Raw genomic sequence first — 20,286 nt, 5'->3', positions numbered from 1 at the left:
AAGATAGGTATTTTATTTCTTGTAGGTTCTAACAGTACTGAGACTTTTTGCACATGATTCTGCAGCTGAGACCTCTATCCTAGCTACCCTCTTTGCTCTACCTCTCCCCCTAATACTTTCCAGGGAAAACAAATTAGAGTATCTCTAATTTCTTGTTTTTTGTCTATCATTTTAAATATTATTTTTAAATAAGATGACTAATTAATACATTATCATATATGAAAAGTATTTTCTAGTCTGTAACTTGATTTATAACTAAATGGTTTCATATGTTTATGTATTGGGCATATGTATTATTGCTCACGTATATTTATTTATTTATATTATGTATGTGGCATTTGTATTATGCTTTTTTTTTCTTTTTGAAATAGAATCTTACTATGTTGCCCTGGCTTGTCTGGAACTCATTATGAAGCCCAATCTAGCCTCAAACCCATAGCAGTCCTGTGTTTGCCTCCCATGTCCTGAGTTTACAGCTCTAACCTCGCCTTTATTTCATGGCCCTTCAGGAAACATTTTTAAGTACTATAAGAAAAAGTTTCATTGAGATACAAGAGAGATTCTGTTTTTTCTTTTATCATAAGTGTTTGACAAATTTTATTTCATCTTCCTCTGCAGTTTATCTCTGTCTGTTGTGAGGTGTACATTTCTAAGACTTTATTATTTCTCTTATAGTCTCTGTACCTTCAAAGCATACAGTCTAGTATCCAGTTATCTCATGCTATGTTTAAACATTATGATTTTTACCTCACTAAAGTCCATTAAATAGGCTGTGAAAAATAACATTGCCTTTAGAACATCAATGAAAAACTATCCTGAGCAGATAAAACATGAATAATTTCATAGTTATAAAGAAAGGCATAGTTGCTTACCCACTAAAACATTTTTGGACACTCAGTGTATTTTTATCCAACTCTGGAGCCTATGCTACCTGTCCTGAAGAAATGACAGCAGTTTCTGTTCGGATTAAAATATCTCTTCCCTGGTGATGGAGGAGTGGACAAAAACACCTAGCTTGTTACTTCCAAGGAGCCACCAGAGGGAAGGGGGATACACACATCTCTCTCTTCAGTTGTTCATTAGCTGTCAGGTTAGATTGGTGGTCGAAGCCTTACTGATCTGGCCTCTGCCTCCCTGTTGTGTTTCAAATGCCCTGCACACCTAGGAGACATTTAGTTTGCAGCCTGTGTTCCAATCTGTGCTGACCCATTTCCCAATAGCACAACTTCTTTCCTGTTTTCCTTAGGTCTTTCAGATACAGTTTTCCTGTAATTGTCTTGATCTTGAGTATTCCAGTTTAGAGAGTTCCTGTTACTGAATCTTAGCCCATCTTTATGGTATATTATATGTGGGTGGCCAGCCCCTACACTTGCTTATGCCAGGAACTCTTGAGGATTGAGGGATAAGAGACTTAGTTAGAAATATGGAGGAGAGAAATAGAGAGAAAACACAGGTTAGCCTTGGGTGGACTGGATCCTTTTCCACTGGCCCAGAACTTTATTCCAAAGGTCTCTTTATAACAATGCCAAGGGGTAGAGCAAAGACCTTCCCCTTCCTAGGTAGGCCCTTACAAACATCTGGTATCCAGGCTCATGGTCCAATCAACCTCTTGTGCAGTCCTGCTGGGTACAGTCACTAGGAAACCCAGTGGGCTCCAACAATTACACCCATTCATTTAAGTTGGGCTGTCTTCTCTTGCTGTTATGGGGTATGTCATTTCAGCTCAGCATGATGAACTCTCATGAAAGCATTGAACATGTAGAGGAGCTGCACTCTCGTCTGTACAAACTCATAAATCACATGAGCCAGATAGTTAAGACTGGAAGAAATGACTTTCAGTAAAATAGGAAAAATCAAGTAACACATATGGTCCTCAAGTATGATTTCATATTCCGCTTCATGCCTCTTTTCATGACAGTCTTTAATGCTTCCTTCACAGTGTCAACCACAAATATAGCCATTCTTCCTAAGGCTTCATCCCACTGTACAGAATTTCCCCTCTGCCTGCTCATCTGAGGATCTCACTCAAGCTTCCGAGACATTGAAATCTTCCTTTCATTTGAACTCTCCATTTTAATGGGTAGCCATTCCACTTTTGATCTGGAAGTTCCAACCCCCCTTGAGGCTTCGGTAACTGTCACCCCTACAAGGCAGGGCCAAGAGAGGGCCCTGAAGACCTGAGATCCAGATGCATGCCGCCTTCTCTTAGTTCCTGGACCCTAGATGCTAGAGGTAGACTGAGCAGAGTTCTCCAGTGAACACCGCCAGACTGCGCTACGTCTTCCCCAGACCCTGTAACCTACCTATCCCTTCATTTGTAAGTTATGCCACTAAATAAACCTCCCTTTTAACTACATGGAGTGGCCTTAATAATTTCACCAATACTCGATCTTGTCTCATGTTACCTAACACATGCAATTCAATCATGACTTTTTGCATTTTCACTTTTCTATCAGTCTTTGAGCTCTCACTCTTTAATAATATTGACTCTATTCAATTTTATATGCTATTAACTATGTTATCTGAATGTATGAATAAAAAGCCACAAAATAGAAAATGGAGTGTTGAGGATGTTTCAAATTTGTGTTAGTAAAGTAAGGCTGAAGTGAAATCTGAGAATGAGGTGACAGGTACTTGTTTTTTTCCCAACATATCTTTGCAAAAATAATTTATAACTATCCATCATTATAATACATATCAAAATCTCTCAATCCTAATTTTATGATTTGATTGGATGATTTTTGAATATATTAAAATGCAGGTTCTATCTGTGTGACATAGCTGAAATCTGTATTCTACAAATCTTAATATCTTAATATTATATTAGTACATTAGACCTATACATTTGAGCTTTTTCAGTATTTCAACCTTATATAAAGCTACTGGGAATCACAAAATAAAACCTAAATTAGTTACAAATAATTAATATGGTAGGATATGTTATTAACCTGTCGTTGATATCTCTTAAATGTATTTTAATGTGATATAGACTTAATTTTGTTCCTCTAAATTCTTTGCCTCTAAAATATTAACAGCCAGTATGAGTACATTTGGACAGCTTACATGTTGAAAGGCATTTTGACATGGCAGTCTGAACTCCCTAAGGCAGTAATACCATCATGTCCTACAACAACAAAAAAATTTTTTTAGGTTTCCCTATTTTCTATTGCTACTACATCAAACTCACAAACTGGGTAATTACCATTTCAAAATGTTGAGAAAATAATCCATTTCTTCTTCCTTTCTAGTTTCTTCTGACTGCAGGCTTTCTCTAACACATGGAACTTTCTCTACCTTCACAGTCAGTCCAAATAACATTTTTTTCTGATTCTTTCTTCTCTGCTTCTGACATGGAATCTTTTATTTTATATGCTTAAACAGCTCTCCCTGCTTCCCTCTTTTAAGGACATATGTTATTATATCCCAGACACACCATACATTCTTTCCATTTCAATATTCTTCAACTAACTGTGGTGGTATTTTACTTGTACTGAAATGTGATTTTAATTGAATGTTAATAAATAAAGTTGCCCAGGGGTCAGAGCTATTAGAGCCATAGCAAGAGTGTGGCGGTAGTAGTGCATGCCTTTAATCCCAGCACTTGGTAGACAGAGCTAGGTAGATCTCTGTGTGTTCAAGGATACAGCCAGCATTGGAGACACACACCTTTAATCTCAATACCAACCATAGAAGACCTGGAAGTCTCTACAGAGGCAGTCATGTGTTTGGGTTTACAACCAATGAGAAGGCAGAACAGCTAGACTATATAAAGACATAAACACAGGAAGTAGGCCCTTTTCAGAGAGCTCTCTTGGCTGAAACAGGAAGGGTAAGGCTCTTTGCTCTGACCTCTTGGCTTTCTTCTCTGAATCGGCTCTGTGTTTCTTATTTAATAAGACGCTTGGTTACATCTACATTTGGCGCCCAATGTGACAAGAATCCATTAAAAATTGCTTAACTTGGCTTGGCGGCAGGTCTGGTTTCCCGCTTGGTCGGCCGGCTCCCTAGCCCAGGCCCAGGTTGGCTTGGCCTTAGGCCAGACTGACCGTAGCCCCAAGAGGTTAGCTTAAAGCAACTTAGGCCTGCCCTGCCGAACAGGGCCCCTGCCTGTAAAGCCAACACATGTGGTTGGAGCTTAAGGAAGTCAGAACCAAGCCTTGACTCGGCTCAAGCGGGAACACGTGGCTGGATTCAAGCTCTTAGGCAGAACTTGCGGTTACGGTTCTTGCGTTCTCTCTCTCTCTCTCTCTCCCTCTCTCTTTCTCTCTGGATTCACACCTTGGACACTAGGTGGCTGTTTTGAAATTCCCTCAGATTTGTACTGTTCTACGTGGACTTGGTAAGTCACTTAACATATCAGATATTTTAAAGGAAACTATTTAAAGGAGAAATTTTTTCCACAATAAAAAAAATGGGTTTTCTGTGTACATTGGAAGAAAATTGGGATTTGTTTGCAATTTTAGGCAGTCTGACAATGGAACAACTATATGAGAAGATTAATGTTGATCAAATTATGCAGATTATTACTATGATTATCCTCATTTTACTATTTAAAAAGATAGACAATTTATGTGCCAGGGTGACAGCTTTAGAAAAACTTGTTAAACCTGTAAAAACTCAGACAGAAGAAATTAACAGTGAAGTTGCTTCAAAATTGGATCATAAGGTTACAGAAAGAAAGCCTGTTTTCACACAGTCACCCTTAATTTGTCCAGTAACTGTACAGCAGTTGCCTGATCAAATGACTACACAAAATATTTGGGCTCCAATTGAAATGTTAGATTTACGAAGGTTTAAGGAGGCAATAGTATCTTATGGCATGCATTTCCCATATGTAAAGCAAATGTTAAACTCTTGGTCAACATATAATAGGATTGTACCACAGGACGGGCGGGAGCTGGCACAAGCTGTTCTTGAACCCAGTCAAAGGCTTCAGTGGCTAACTTGGTTCAAGGATGAAGCTAAAAACATAGAAAAACAATGGAGGGATAAAGGAATACAAGTCTGCCAGGATCAGATTATTGGAGAAGGTCAATATGCTTCAGCACAAACACAATGTTTATATGATGTCCAAACCCTAATTTTATGTCGAACAGCAGCCTTGAATGCATGGGACAGAGTTGAGGAACCAGGAAAAAAAACTGAGTCATTTACAAAGGTTATACAAGGCCCAAAAGAATCTTTCACAGATTTTTTACAAAGACTGGCTTTAGCAGTAAAGAGAATGGTCCCGGATTCAGAAGCTAGTAAGATAATAATTGAATCTTTGGCCTTTGAGAATGTGAATGCAGCATGCAAAACAATAATCAGGCCATTAAAGGCAAGATCTGCACCTTTGGAAGATTGGATTAGAGACACGGTTAATGTTGAAGCTCATGAGCATGATGATATGTGGGTAGGAGAAGCAATTTCAAAAGATGTTTTGTATGTGGAAAGCAAGGACATTTGAAAAGGGACTGTAAACAGGTCATTCCTAGAAACAATGTTTCTTCAAGGAACAATGGCAACAGAATGCCCCTTCCTTCTGGAGTATGCAGAAGGTGTGGTAAGGGAAAACCCTGGACCAACGAATGTAGATCAACAAGGGACAGACAGGGTAATCCTTTTCCTCAGTCTTTGGGAAACTCCCAGAGGGGCCTCATGAAGGCCCCAATAGCAAATCCAGTTCAACCCTTTCCTGCAGTCATAGAGGAAACACCTACTCAGAGCAATTAAATAACCAAATGCCTATTGGAATAAATCATGCTGGTCAGGATGATGAAACAGAGAGAATAGAAAATTCAGGAGAAAACATAAAGAAAATTTTTTGACAAACTTCTATTAATGAACAAAGACCAAAATTATCGATAAAAATAAATGGTGTTTTGTTGTCTGGTCTGGTAGTCACAGGTGCTGATGTTACCATAATTGCACCAGAATTTTGGCATCCAACTTGGCCTCTTCAGGAGGTAAATGTTCAACTGTTAGGAATTGGGACGTTATCTCAGGTGAAACAGAGCGCAAGATGGCTCGAATGTATAGGTCCAGAAGGACAGAGAGGAAAATTAAAACCATATGTGGCCAACATAGCTATGAACCTGTGGGGTCGAGACCTGTTGCAACAATGGAATACTCAGATTAACATCCCTCAAATCTCAGAAACAAGTCATAAACTAGTACATGTTTCTGAGAGAAGTATTAGAAGGCATTATTCTGAGTGGTCACCAGCCATCCATATTATACAAGAACAGGGCACAACAACTGATGATCTTCCAAAGACACCAACAACTCTACCTTTAAAATGGTTAAGAGACAAGCCTTTATGGGTCCAGCAATGGCCTTTACAAACAGAAACTCCAGGCTTTAGAAGACCTGGTAGAAGAATAGTTAAATGCTCAGCATATTGAAGAATCAAACAGCCCTTGGAATTCTCCTGTATTTGTTATTAAAAAGAAATCTGGTAAATGGAGAATGGTAACAGACCTTAGAGCAATTAACAAAGTAATTCAGCCAATGGGCTCTCTACAATCTGGAATTCCTTTGCCTACTCTGTTACCAAAAGGATGGCCTCTCATAGTTATTGATTTAAAAAAACTGTTTCTTTTCAATACCCTTACAAGAAAAAGACAGAGAAAGATTTGCTTTCACAGTGCCTACTTATAATAATTCTCAACCGGTTAAAAGATTTCAATGGAGGGTCCTCCCACAGGGAATGTTGAATAGCCCAACTCTGTGCCAATATTTTGTACAACAGTCATTGGAAGTGATATGTAAAAAATTTCCTAAATCTATAACTTATCATTATATGGATGATATTTTATTAGCTGACTCAAATGAAGATACTTTAGAAAGAATGTTTGAAGAAGTAAAGAAAATTTTGCCTTGCTGAGGATTACAAATTGCTCCTGAAAAGATACAAAGAGGAGATTCTATTAATTATTTAGGATATAAAATAGAGCTACAAAAAATTAGACCCCAAAAGGTGCAAATTAGGAGAGATCGACTACAGACACTTAATGACTTTCAAAGATTATTTGGAGATATTTCTCATCTAAGAACTATTGTTGGGGTAAAAAATGATGAACTGCATAATTTGTTCAAAACCTTAGAAGGTGACAAGGACTTGAATAGTCCAAGAGAATTATCACCTGAAACTGAGAAAGAATTGGCCTTGGTAGAAAAGAAAGTACATGAAGGGCACGTGGATCGTATTGATCCAAAGCTGGATTGCATTTTGGTTATTTTACCTTCTAGGCATTCTCCATCAGGAATATTAATGCAGAGGGAAGATATTCTATTGGAATGGATATTTTTACCAAATAAACCAAATAAAAAATTAAAAACTTATGTGGAAAAAATCTCTGACTTGATTTGGAAAGAAAAATTAAGACTTTGACAGTTAGCAGGAATAGACTCAGCAGAAATTGTCGTACATTTAACTAAGGAGGACATTGAAAAATTATGGACAGAAAGTGAACCTTGGCAAAGAGCTTGCAGTAATTTTTTGGGAGAAATTAACAGCAAATATCCCAAAAGCGATAGAATTGATCTTATAAAGAGAGCTGATTGGATCTTGCCTCGAATTGTATGGGAAAAACCCATATCTGGAGTTCATACATTTTCTACAGATGCCAACAAACAAGGAAAGGCAGGTTACAAATCAGAAAATTTAAGTAAAGTGGTTCAAAGTCCTTATAATTCAGTTCAAAAATCAGAATTCTATGCTATTCTATTGGTATTAATGGATCTTTCAGAACCTCTCAACATAGTAACTGACTCTCAGTATGCTGAAAGAGTAGTATTACAAATTGAGACTGCAGAATTTATCCCTGATGCTTCAGAATTAACTTCACTATTTATTCAATTACAAGATACAATCAGGAGAAGGAGTCATTTTTTTATATATAACTCACATCAGATCCCATACTGTTCTGCCAGGCCCTCTAGCACAAGGCAATGATGAGATTGATAAATTATTGATAGGAAATGTGTTGGAGGCCTCAGAATTTCATAAAAAAACATCATGTCGATAGTAAAGGTTTAAAAAAGGATTTTTTTCCATAACCTGGCAACAAGCCAAAGAAATAGTAAAGAAATGTCCTACTTGTTCCTTCTACAATCAAACACCATTACCAGCAGGATGTAACCCAAAGGATACTCAAAGGAATGAAATCTGGCAGATGGACATGTTTCACTTTGCAGAATTTGGAAAATTGAAATATGTACACCATACCATTGATACTTATTCAGGATTTCAATGGGCAACTGCTTTGAGTTCTGAAAAAGCTGATTCTTTAATCACACATTTGCTAGAGGTTATGGCCATCATGGGTATACCTACACAAGTCAAAACTGACAATGCTCCATCATATGTCTCTGTTAAAATGAAACAGTTTTTTGCTTATTACAATATAAAGCATATTACAGGCATACCACATAATCTTACAGGTCAAGCAGTTATAGAAAGATCAAACAGAACTCTGAAGGATATGCTAAATAAACAGAAAGGGGTAACAAAACCCCCCAGAAATAGACTGCATAATGCTCTATTAACTTTGAATTTTCTTAATGCCAATGAGAAAGGAACAACAGCTGCCGAGAGACATTGGATAATAGAAAAAACTACAGAATTAAATCAGTCTATATACTTTAAGGATGCGCTGACCTCAGAATGGAAACCAGGGTATGTATTACATTGGGGAGAAGGTTTTGCTTTTGTTTCTACAGGAGAAGATAAGCTGTGGGTACCATCAAAATTGATAAAGTTTCAATTTGAACAAGAGAAACCTCTTAATTAGAGGAGGTGATAGTTCTTCAACCAGCATGAGCATCCAATTTAAACTAACTTATACCAGTAACACATGTCTTTTCATTTAATCAGATAATAACTTGCCAAAAACGAACATCCCCAAAATTAGTCTTGGATAAAGGTTTTTGTTTTTGGCTTTTAGGAGAATGAAGGTTAAGGAATCTGAGGAACACTGGACAAATGAGACAACTGAAGCAAAAAGACAAATCATCTATCCCAGGAAAGAGTGAAACAGTGTATGGGTATATATTATCTAAAAAATTTTATGTCTTCCTAAATGTTTGTTTCTGCTTTTCTCTAAAGATTTAACACTATTGGTCTTCTAATAGTCCCAATTAAATTAAAATTTAAAGCTGACTTTGGAGTTGGAGAATGGCTCTCTCCTTCTTTAAACTCAAGCATGTTGTTAAAAGGAAAATGCAAACTCCCTATATCATGCCAGAATAAAAGAGCCATCTTCTGCTATGGGACAGGAGAAAAGCCAAATTAATTAAGGGACTATTCTATTACTAATCTCAACTCTTTGATTCTATTCTGATTCTTTAAACTTTTCTTAAAGTATAAATTTTATATCAAAATTTACAAGATTAATATATATATAGATATATAGATATATATACATTTTAAACTTTGTTAAGATATGAATGGTCATATAGAGTACTAACTAATTCTAGAAAAAAGGCTTCAATTAGCTGCATATATATGTCTTTGTGTTTGAGTCTCTTATCAGTTTTCTGCAGGAAATCACGGCCAGGCCTAACATCAACTGAAGTCTCCAAGAAGAAGATGGGTCCCCACAACAACAACAATTCCACGTGGACAATAATAATATCACTAAGCTGACAAACATCATCAACAGATCAGCTTTGAACTACAAGTTGCTCAGAGCAATTTTGAGATGACTAGCTGAGATGATCCAGTCTCAAAGACTATTTGAATAAGGAATTGAAATAAACCCTGAACTTTGGCATTATCCACAGAATGGATAATGAAGGATATAGTTACCTTTCCTAGAATTTGACAATTAAACTAAAATTTTTCTTTCAAGATAAAGATAACTTTGCCCATACCCAGTAGGAAGCAATTTTAAGAATACGACGCCCACATTCCCAAAGAGGTGGTGTGAGGCAGGTGGTTTTTTGCTCTTTTTAATGGGTTTTGGGTCTGGGATAATTTTCATTGTTTAGGGGGGTTGATTACAAGTTGTTGTCAAGGGTTAGAAAAAAGCTAAGCAAAGGAGATTAGATTCAAGGTTCTTGTTTTAAAAAAAAAGAGAGAGTAAGAAAGAAAAGAAAAGAAGAAAAAGACAATTACTAGTTTTAAATACTTTACATTGGATTCGATTGTTTTATATTGTATACAAATTATATATATTAAAATTGATATTTTTAGAAAATGCTATATGTATATTTCTTATTGTACATATACCATTCATTTTACAATGCAATTTTCTGATCCTTGAATGTTATTATTACCAACTATTAGGATATAAAGAAATGAAAGTTAGTAGTTAACCATTACAATAGAACTTGTCATATTAGATATGTTTTCAAAATTGAGCAGATATATTTTAGACAGGTTATCTTCAAACCCTTCAGAGATCTACAGAATATGGCATTTAAAATGTTTTAATAACTTAGAAAATTTTTCTTTTTTGAGACATGTCGGCTCCTGGCAGTACCAATCTACTTCAGAGAAAATATGGGCATTGAAGAAACTGCATATGGAGTTCACTTTCATTTTGACAAAAGTTAGCCAGTGGACAACAAAGTATCCTCGAATCAACAGGACCAAATGGACAGACAGGACATGAAACAAAGGACTACTGATTCTTGCCTAAACAAGCATGGTTATGGCTTTATCAAAAGGCATCTTCTGAGGCCAGGACAATATGGCACCATCCCTGAAGTGGCCTTTGCAATTTGGAAAAGGTACAGTGCCCTTTTCTTCGAAGGCAGCTGAACAGACAGTGGCCTGATGGCTTCTGATGTGCTATGGAACGGCAGCCGAAACAGTTATTCTTGAAGAGTAACTAAGCTCACGCCTCTCAATAGTAGACTGGCATTTGATAGAGGGATGTGGAGAAGAACAGGATGCTGAGATGGAGCCATATATACACAGCCAAGAAGAATGGACAGTTGAATTAAAAAACCATCAACAATTTCCAGAATTTAAATTTCTGAATCATGACATGACACTAATGGAATTCAGGTGTTTCTGGTACATGGACTGCCCTTACCCACTGTGAGGTTGAACTGTTGACCTTGTGTACATCCTACTTCACAAATGAGTCTGTCAGATACTCTAAGCCTATAGGCTGAAGATGATGCCCAGCACTGCAGAGAAACCTCAGGTGACTGTCCAGGGAGCTGGCTGTTTCTGTCAACTCACAAATTTTTTGGAAATTGCTTGTATGCACTTCCTGTTTTTATTTTTGTTAGCTAATATTATTTCCTTCTTGGGTCTCTGAAGGAGTTGAAGATTAGTTAGTTATAGTTGAAGGTTAGTTAGTCATAGTTGAAGATTAACTAGGATAGAAAGTGAATTAGATACATTTTGGACTTACCAAAATAGGATAGATAATGAAATTATTTTCTCTGAATTTGTCAAATACAAATGGACTAGACATTGTTTAGACATTTATTACTTGTATATATTGTATATAGTTATTGTACTTTTGTATATAGTTTTTCTTTTGTTAGTTATAACCTTTTTCCTTTTTTTCCTTTTTATTAAAATAGAAAAGGGGAAATGTGGTGGTATTTTACTTGTACTGAAATGTGATTTTAATTGAATGTTAATAAATAAAGTTGCCCAAGGGTCAGAGCTATTAGAGCCATAGCAAGAGTGTGGCGGTAGTAGTGCATGCCTTTAATCCCAGCACTTGGTAGACAGAGCTAGGTCGATCTCTGTGTGTTCAAGGATACAGCCAGCATTGGAGACACACACCTTTAATCTCAATACCAACCATAGAAGACCTGGAAGTCTCTACAGAGGTAGTCATGTGTTTGGGTTTACAACCAATGAGAAGGCAGAACAGCTAGACTATATAAAGACATAAACACAGGAAGTAGGCCCCTTTTCAGAGAGCTCTCTTGGCTGAAACAGGAAGGGTAAGGCTCTTTGCTCTGACCTCTTGGCTTTCTTCTCTGAATCGGTTCTGTGTTTCTTATTTAATAAGACGCTTGGTTACATCTACAACTAACATCATATGTTTTAACTTCCACAGAATTTAGTATTCACAGTCAGGATTCTTTTGGAGGTAATGTTTTAGTAGTTGAAAAAACAAGCTGATATTTATAGGCACCATGGCTTTGGGTTGGGGAAAAAAAACAAAAGAATACGCTGGTTATTTCTATGGTGGGGCAGGACAGGGTTGATTTGTCTGAAACAAATATAATAGAAGGAATGAATAAATAAAGCTGACCATGAGAGATGGCAGTCCTATTTTGCAGTGAATATTAATTATCTACTTATTTCATTGAATTTGCTCTTGAAGTTTCTATGTATTTGTATCAGAAATATCTGTCATGGTTAGTGTTAGGTGGTAAGACATTTTTTCATCAATCTGCCAAAAACCACTAATTTTGTGGTCTTCATATGAAAAAAATCTGTTAACCTAACACAAATAAGAAGTTCATATTTTGCATATTTGAAGAAATACTATAAGTCTTTCAATGAAGAGTATAATTGTACACTAACCTGTCAGTCATAATTTCCAATAGGTTTGTCTTGGCAGTATAATATTAAATTTAATTATCAAGACAAAGACAAATCTTACAATATACTGTGATGTTAATATACTACATTGTAACCACCATATATGTGTATATAGATACATGTAGATACATGTGTGTGTTTGTGTGTATATGAGAAAGAGGAGAGAGGAAAACTTATAACATTAAAAGTTTTTTTGTACTTTTGATATTATACTATAATTGCAATGTTTCACCCTCCCTTTCATCCCTCTAAAACCTCCCATATCCTTCTCTCCACTCTCCCTCAAATTCATGGAGTTTTTTTAGACTAATTGTTATTGCATATATGCGTTTTCCTAACTAAACTCTTCTGTGCACACAATTTCACTTTTATGCGTATAACATTCGCCATATGTAACATACACAGAAATTCAGGGCTGCCCCTTTGGCACTGACACCTAGTTGCTCTGACCTTCCCTGGGGAAGAGCACTTCTACTTCTGGCTTTCCTCAGCTGCCTTTAGCTTTTCTTCTTTAGGGCTGAGTCTTCCTAGCTCCTCCCCCATCAGTTTACCATGTCCATAGGTGTCATCCTCAGTCAGCTCAACTTTGGGCAGTCATGTTGGTGAGATTTTATAGGTGTAGCTTTTGATGTTGCTAGGAAACACAGTCGCACTGTAAACTTCATGATTGTCTGGCTGTTATAATCTTTCTGCCCATTCTTCCACTATGTTCCCTGAACCTTAAGTGTGGGATGTAGTTGGATGTTTTCCTGTGTCCTGCCAGGTCCACAGCCATTCAGACCTAAGTAAATACACAGAGGCTTATATTAACAATAACTGCATGGGCATGGCTCAAGCCTTTTGCTAGCTATCTCTTATATCTTAAATTAGTCCATAACTATTAATCTATGTATCGCCACATGTTCCATGCCTTTACCTATGTGCCATTACATGCTGTTCCCTGGACTGTGGGCTGGCATCCTGACTCAGCCTTCCTCTTCCCAGAATTCTCCTTGTCTGTTTGTCCTGCCTATACTTCTTGTCTGGCTCCTGGCCAATCAGCATTTTACTCATCAACACATTTTCACAGCATACAGAGCAACATCACCCATCAGTGGGAGTGTTTTGTAGATGTATTTACAAGTCCGCAGTTTTATTCAGGGAGTTTTTCTACAGTGTTCTGTCTGTTTCTTTGAAGAGTGGTGAAGATTATGCTTATCTGTGTGTATCAGGACAAATGTTTATAGGATATTGTTAAGAATTGTGCTGGCTTAGTTAGAGGGTATAGATTCTCCTGTAATAATTATAACTTTACTAGCACTGTGTATATAACTAAGTTTCCATTACCAGAAATAATTTCTTTCTTGTTGGTCTTAAATCTAACTTGAGAGCTGTTGGTTACCAACAAGGTGTGTATGCTGCACATTTACAGTTATACTGTGTGAGTTGTTGGTGCTGTTTTTAGGCATTATGAGTCAGACTTTTGGTTGCCTCTGTTCTCCGGAAGCTTGTATCATGCCTTATGGTAAAATGAAAGCTAGTTCTAGGGGGAGGGCATTCAGGTTAGTTCTAGCACAGGGGTCTCTGAGCTCTGGTTTTGAAGTGTCATCCACAAGAGGAAGTTATCTTTCATCCTTATAGAGTAATCAAGGGCAATAGTAATAGGCCTCATGCTTTGGGAGTCATGTAGCCCTGGCCAACAGCTCAAAAAATGGCTTCTCATATTTGATATTGAGGTTTTTGTTAGATCGTATTTGACTGTTGTGGGGAGCACCATCTGCCCAGATGAGAAAAGTTCATTAAAACTATATTTATACATGGAATGATATGTATTATTAGTTTATTTTGGTAGTTAATAGTATGATTCCTTATTTTTTTCAGACATCCTTATTAGTTTAGTCACCTTTCTCCTTCTGTATTAACCTCCTTCCCTTAAAGAGCCCCTCTTCTTATCCAGCTCCCCTCTCAATTTATTTGCATCCTGCTTGCAGAAATGTTTAGAATACTGTTGGATATCAACATATAGAAAGAACAAATCTACACATTAGAGGCTTTACATTTAATTTTTAAAAATTTATATCTAGGTAACATTATACTTAGGTGACTAAATACAAAGACATTGAAACTGAATCCTGACTCTTCTAAGCATAAATGAACTGAGAGACGTGACTTTACCTTGATTTGCTCATCTTCTCCATTTCTCCTCTTTCTGTGGCTTTTTGAAACTGGATCCTTTAAGACATCTATTGGGGAAAAGATTACTATTTTTACAGCTGTTTGTTTTAGATTTCTGAGACTGTCTTATCCTATATTCCAGACTGGTCTTGAACTCAAAGCGATTCTGCTTCAGCTTCTGAAATACCTATATTGTAGGTAAAAATCACTACTCATGCATTTCTTCTCTGTTGCATCTGTCTTCAAAGTATCTCTCATTTGAATCCAAGAGCATGAATACAGAAATAGCATTTACATTACAGATACTCTGAGCCAATTATGTGCTAGAAAATAAAATACCTGATATATTTTAAGAAATTGAACTTTCTTGAGACAGACATTAAAACAAGCCAATAAAGAAGATCATATTCAACATGATCCTGTGCTTTAAATCAGGAAGATACATACAGACAATGAGGAGAGTGAAGAGTTCTTTTTCTCTCTGAACGCCGCTTAGCTAGAAGTTGAGAAAATAATGTCATAGAAATGCATGTGGAACCCCACAGATGATGAGAAGGGAGGATATTCAACAATGAATAAAACATTTACATGCAGTTCACTTCTCTTGGAGTTATTTTGTTAAATTTCTTTTTGATGCATAGTAACATTAATATCCTATAGAGAAAAAAATGCTTGTGGCATCCTTTGAATACTTAACTATTGGTATCAGTAGGAACATGTCTTTATATTCTATATTCTTCTTTTTACCTTGGGCATGTCAAATAGAAACCATCTGGTATGCCAGATGCTTGCTTTTCTCTTTACACATTCAGAAAGTAGAGGTGGAAGACATCCAGAATCCCAGACACCATTATCCATTTTGTTTACCATCATCATTATCATTTTCCCAGCATTTAATAATGATGTTGTTTTCTCTGTTTGGTAGTGAGTAAAAAATGTAGATTCTGATCAAATGCTTTGTACCTACAATTTGACAGTAGAATTTTAATTGGCCAGAAATAGAGAACACTGTTTCTTATGGATCCATTTGCTATTCATAGATACAAATACAAGGTTTTATGTTCCATTTAAAACTAATTTTAATTGTACTATAGTATTTATTAACCTGTCTTTACACTAGATTTGCTCTCCTTAACCCCAAACATTTTGACTTAATTATGCATACTTTCAATAATGCAAATTTTGTATAAGGAAGACAAAATTTCTCATCATTAAGTACATTATTTACAGTGATTTTTAACAAAAAGCAATTATGTGAGTATAAAAACTCTATCTTTCCTCTCTCCCTGTGTCTCTCTCTCTGTCTCTGTCTCTCTCCTTGTGTATATGAATGTGTTTGTATTTCCTTTCCTGTGTATAAGTGATCATTGGTATTTACAGTGTGGACACTCAAGTCCAGTGTCCAGTGAATAGACTGCCAACACCTTTCCTCCCCCAGTGCAGGACAGTACTTGGAGTCCAGGTCCTGTGCCACGTCTACTCCCAGGTAGTGTGGCTTGGACAAGATGGCAATGTACTGCAGGCTATGGGCCTGGAAGATGTGGACTATCCCATCTGTGCATCCACAGAAGATCAGTTCCTCACTGACACACAGGCAGATACAAGTGGAAACCAGATTACATTTCAAGGTAAGATGGGGAGTATCTTATAGATGGAAACACTGGGACCTAAATACCAAGAATATCAGTAAAGTCTAGTGCTTAGAATTTAAAAAATGGGCAATTCATTTATAGTAGATTAATTTGTCATAATAGACTTCCCCCTTTTATTTGTTTCTTTTTAAAATTTTAATTATGTACATGTGCATGTGCGTGCATGTATGTGTGTGTGTGTGTGTGTGTGTGTGTGTGTGTGTGTGTGTGTGTGTGCATTTCTGTTTATTTTCATGGTGAGTGCAATTGCTCACAGAGGCCAGAGCCTCTTTACTTGGATTTGGGGGCCAAATTCTTTCTCCCGAAAGAACAGTTTGCAATCTTAACCACTGAGTCTTCTCTCCAGCCATGACAAGATCCGTTTTACACAATATCTAGGAGAATTAAGAGGCTATTTTCTTATGGTCAGAAATCTGTTGCCATCACAAAGCTGTATAAAATAACATCATATGGTATCCAGGACATATGTTTTCAGATGAGAGAATTTCAGGCAGTAGGATGAGACTAATAAGATATAAGACCATTAATGCCTGTCATAGAATTTTACACCACTAAATTGATCAGTGCATGTAGAGACCAAACTCCTCAAATGGAAAATTCACATTCACTTGTTGAAATGGAGTTTAATCTTTTAAAGATATTGATTGTGTTGCAAAGGAGTTTGGTATAGAAACTGAAAAGTTGAAATAACTATCACATTTAAACTTGTACTCAACAAAACCTCTGCAAGATCCAGCCTCTCGGTCATTCTAAAGAATAATGCATTATTGTACTAAAATGATTATTGTACTAAAAACTGTCAAATAAAAAAAATAATTGAAAGACAATACAAGAATGAAGATTAAGAGGGAAACATGTCTAATCAGAATGAGAAGCTACCTCTGGCTTTTCTGCTCAACTACACAGCTTCAGATGCACAGCATGGAGATGCTGAGTAGGGAGCATTACTTGTGACTTGGCCAATTCTGTGCCCTTGCAAGGACAGCTAACACTCTCTGCCATGTCCTTAAGAATAATTAACTAGATGGCAATACTATATCAACTCAAGCATAGTTTAGGAAAGGGAAATCAAAATCACTCAAGAAATACCCCAATTTTAAATGGCTTCACTTATGATTTCTAACAATTATGTAAATAAATGATAATCTGTATATTTAGAACATATTAGTAGCAGTACAGTTCCTATCTTGAGTAAATATGTCATTGAGACAACAAAGACAAAAGGATATCTTAGTGACACCAGTCTTCTAGTCCTGGGAGACTGGTTTAAAATTCTTTACTAGAAGTCATGCATTTTGTCAAAAAAGGATAATTTCAGAAAAATAAATATCCACACATCTGTTGATGAACAAGTAGATTGCTTCCAATTATTTGCTGTGTTTAATAAAAATCAGAAAAGCCCAGTAGCTGTATTTTTTCTGTAGTAGCAATAATGGTACTTATGCATCTCAACTATTTACTTTTAGTAGTGAAAAATAATGATGTTTGCATTGATCTCTGCATCCCAACTGATTACTTAAAAAAATTACTATTAATTGTATAATGATGGACTTATAACATCAATTTATGACATTCTTTTATAGTTTTAATTTTTCTGATTAAAATTTATGAAGATATGTCTAAAGTAAATGTTCAGGTTAATATATATATATATATATATATATATATATATATATATATATGAGCAAAAAATATCATTTACTATCTTCACATCAAAGAATAATATTTAAGTTTTATATTATCTGGGCTTCAAAATGTAATACAGAGTTATTATCAAAATTGTATGTCATAAAAATAAACAAGTAATATCATTGGAAGAAAGAATTGTGGGCAAAGCTAACTTCACAGGCTTATAAGACTGACTAATTGATTCCTGCCATAAGAATCAAAACAAAGCCGGGCGGTGGTGGCGCACACCTTTAATCCCAGCACTCGGGAGGCAGAGGCAGGTGGATCTCTGTGAGTTTGAGGCCAGCTTGTACTACAGAGTGAGTTCCAGGAAAGGCGCAAAACTACACACAGAGAAACCCTGTCTCGAAAAACAAACAAACAAACAAAAAAACAACAAAAAAAAAACAAAAACAAAAACAGATAAAAAAAAAAAGAATCAAAACAAATGAGTTAAGGAAAAAACTTATCAGTAATTGCTGCCAGAGTCAGATAAATCATTTAAACAAACTCTATCTTATAGAAGAAAAATGAATTTTAAAATATCAACTGTCAAAGAAAAATAGTTAAAAATCTAAATCTAGAAAAACATAGCTTCTCAGTTACGATTAGAGAAAAAATAACCACAACATGATAAATGACAGATTAGCAAAAAGCCTTCTATCACAATATAGGGTTAAGAGAGTTCAAAGGAATACATGCACATAAAAAATATTCTCTATGTAGCTGGGTGTCATGGTGCACACCTTTAATCTTAGCACTGGGAAAATAGAGGAAATCAGATCTCTATGAGTTCAAAGCTAGCCTAGTATGCATAGTGGGCTCCAGGATAGCCAGAGCTTTATAGTGAAACCCTTTGTCAGAGAGAGAGAGAGAAAGAGAGAGAGAGAGAGAGAGAGAGAGAGAGATTCCCAATGCAGACGCAAAATGAATCATTTTCTTACTGAATATATGAAGAACTTGAACAACTTGAGACAAACAATCCATTCAAGGATGGCTGCATATGTGTCTCATTAACAAAAGTCCTGTGTGGCAGGTCACAACAGATAAAAAATGTAGAAAGTTCAAACTGTCATTAGTGAAATAAAGGATATTTTACTTTATTTTGTGTAAAGTATCATTTTAATTTTAATATTAGAAATTAATTTTATTGTTAAACTAAACAATTTGGAGATAACCACTACAGTGCTTTTCCTAAGCAACCAAACATATTTAGTGAGACAAAGATGAAACAGGAATGCTAAAAATATTTTATGCAGATTTAAAAAGTTGAGAGATCCAACTGATAGCTGCAATTCTATTCTAGAGAAAATGTTTACAGTGGATCTAATTAATTACTCTAGGTATGGGTTTTTATGGAAAGACATAATGTTCTTTTCCCAGGGGGTGTGATTCCCCCCAATTCATTACAACAGTTCAAAATATTGTCAAGGGTCAATAACTAATATTTAAAAAAGAGCTAGATTTCTGTATAAGATGACACAGAAAAATATTAAGGGAATGATAGTTACTTCAAAAGATGGTCTGCAATTGATCAGTAATAAATAGTAAGTTGTCAGAGAGTTTTAGAGAGCTCTACAAACTTCCACAGAAGGAAATTTAGCTAAGTAGCACTAATATTATTTTCACTCTATAACTATGATTGAATGTTGTATATTTATTTATGGTCATTATAGAGGCTATCCCCATGACTGTGAATATGCTTAACAGTGCTTGGTGCTAACATCTCAGTTTTGTACTATATTAAAATATAAGTACATTGCAAAGTGTATACTGAAACACTGGCAACAGTGAAATGTTACATTGGTTTCACTTGTGTATTTGTCTGTGCCATACAAATCACTCCAGTATAACATATAAAATCCATGGCAATTTGATACTAGGAAATTTACTCTAATACATCTTTATGCTGACTTTGCTAGAGTCAGAACCAGTAGAAAACTGGTTAGGCCTCTGTATGATTACACAATGGATGCTTTAAAAATGAAACAATAAAATGTGAGGATAACTAAGTTAGATGGGATTTATGTGCTGTGGGATGGTCTGTATGTCAAGTGTGTTGCTGATTGGTCAATAAATAAATCACTGATTGGCCAGTGGCCAGGCAGGAAGTATAGCCAGGACAAGGAGGAGAATAAAGCTGGGAAGTGGAAGGCTGAGTGAGAGACACTGCTAGCCGCCACGATGACAAATAGCATGTGAAGATGCCGGTAAGCCACGAGCCATGTGGCAAGGTATAGAAATGGATTAATTTAAGCTGTAAGAACAGTTAGCAAGAAGCCTGCCCCGGCCATATAGTTTGTA

This window comes from Peromyscus californicus, unplaced genomic scaffold (genome assembly GCF_007827085.1).
Source record: "Peromyscus californicus insignis strain IS unplaced genomic scaffold, ASM782708v3 Scaffold_22__1_contigs__length_63687245, whole genome shotgun sequence".
Taxonomy (NCBI): domain Eukaryota; kingdom Metazoa; phylum Chordata; class Mammalia; order Rodentia; family Cricetidae; genus Peromyscus; species Peromyscus californicus.
This window is presented reverse-complemented; position numbering follows the sequence as displayed.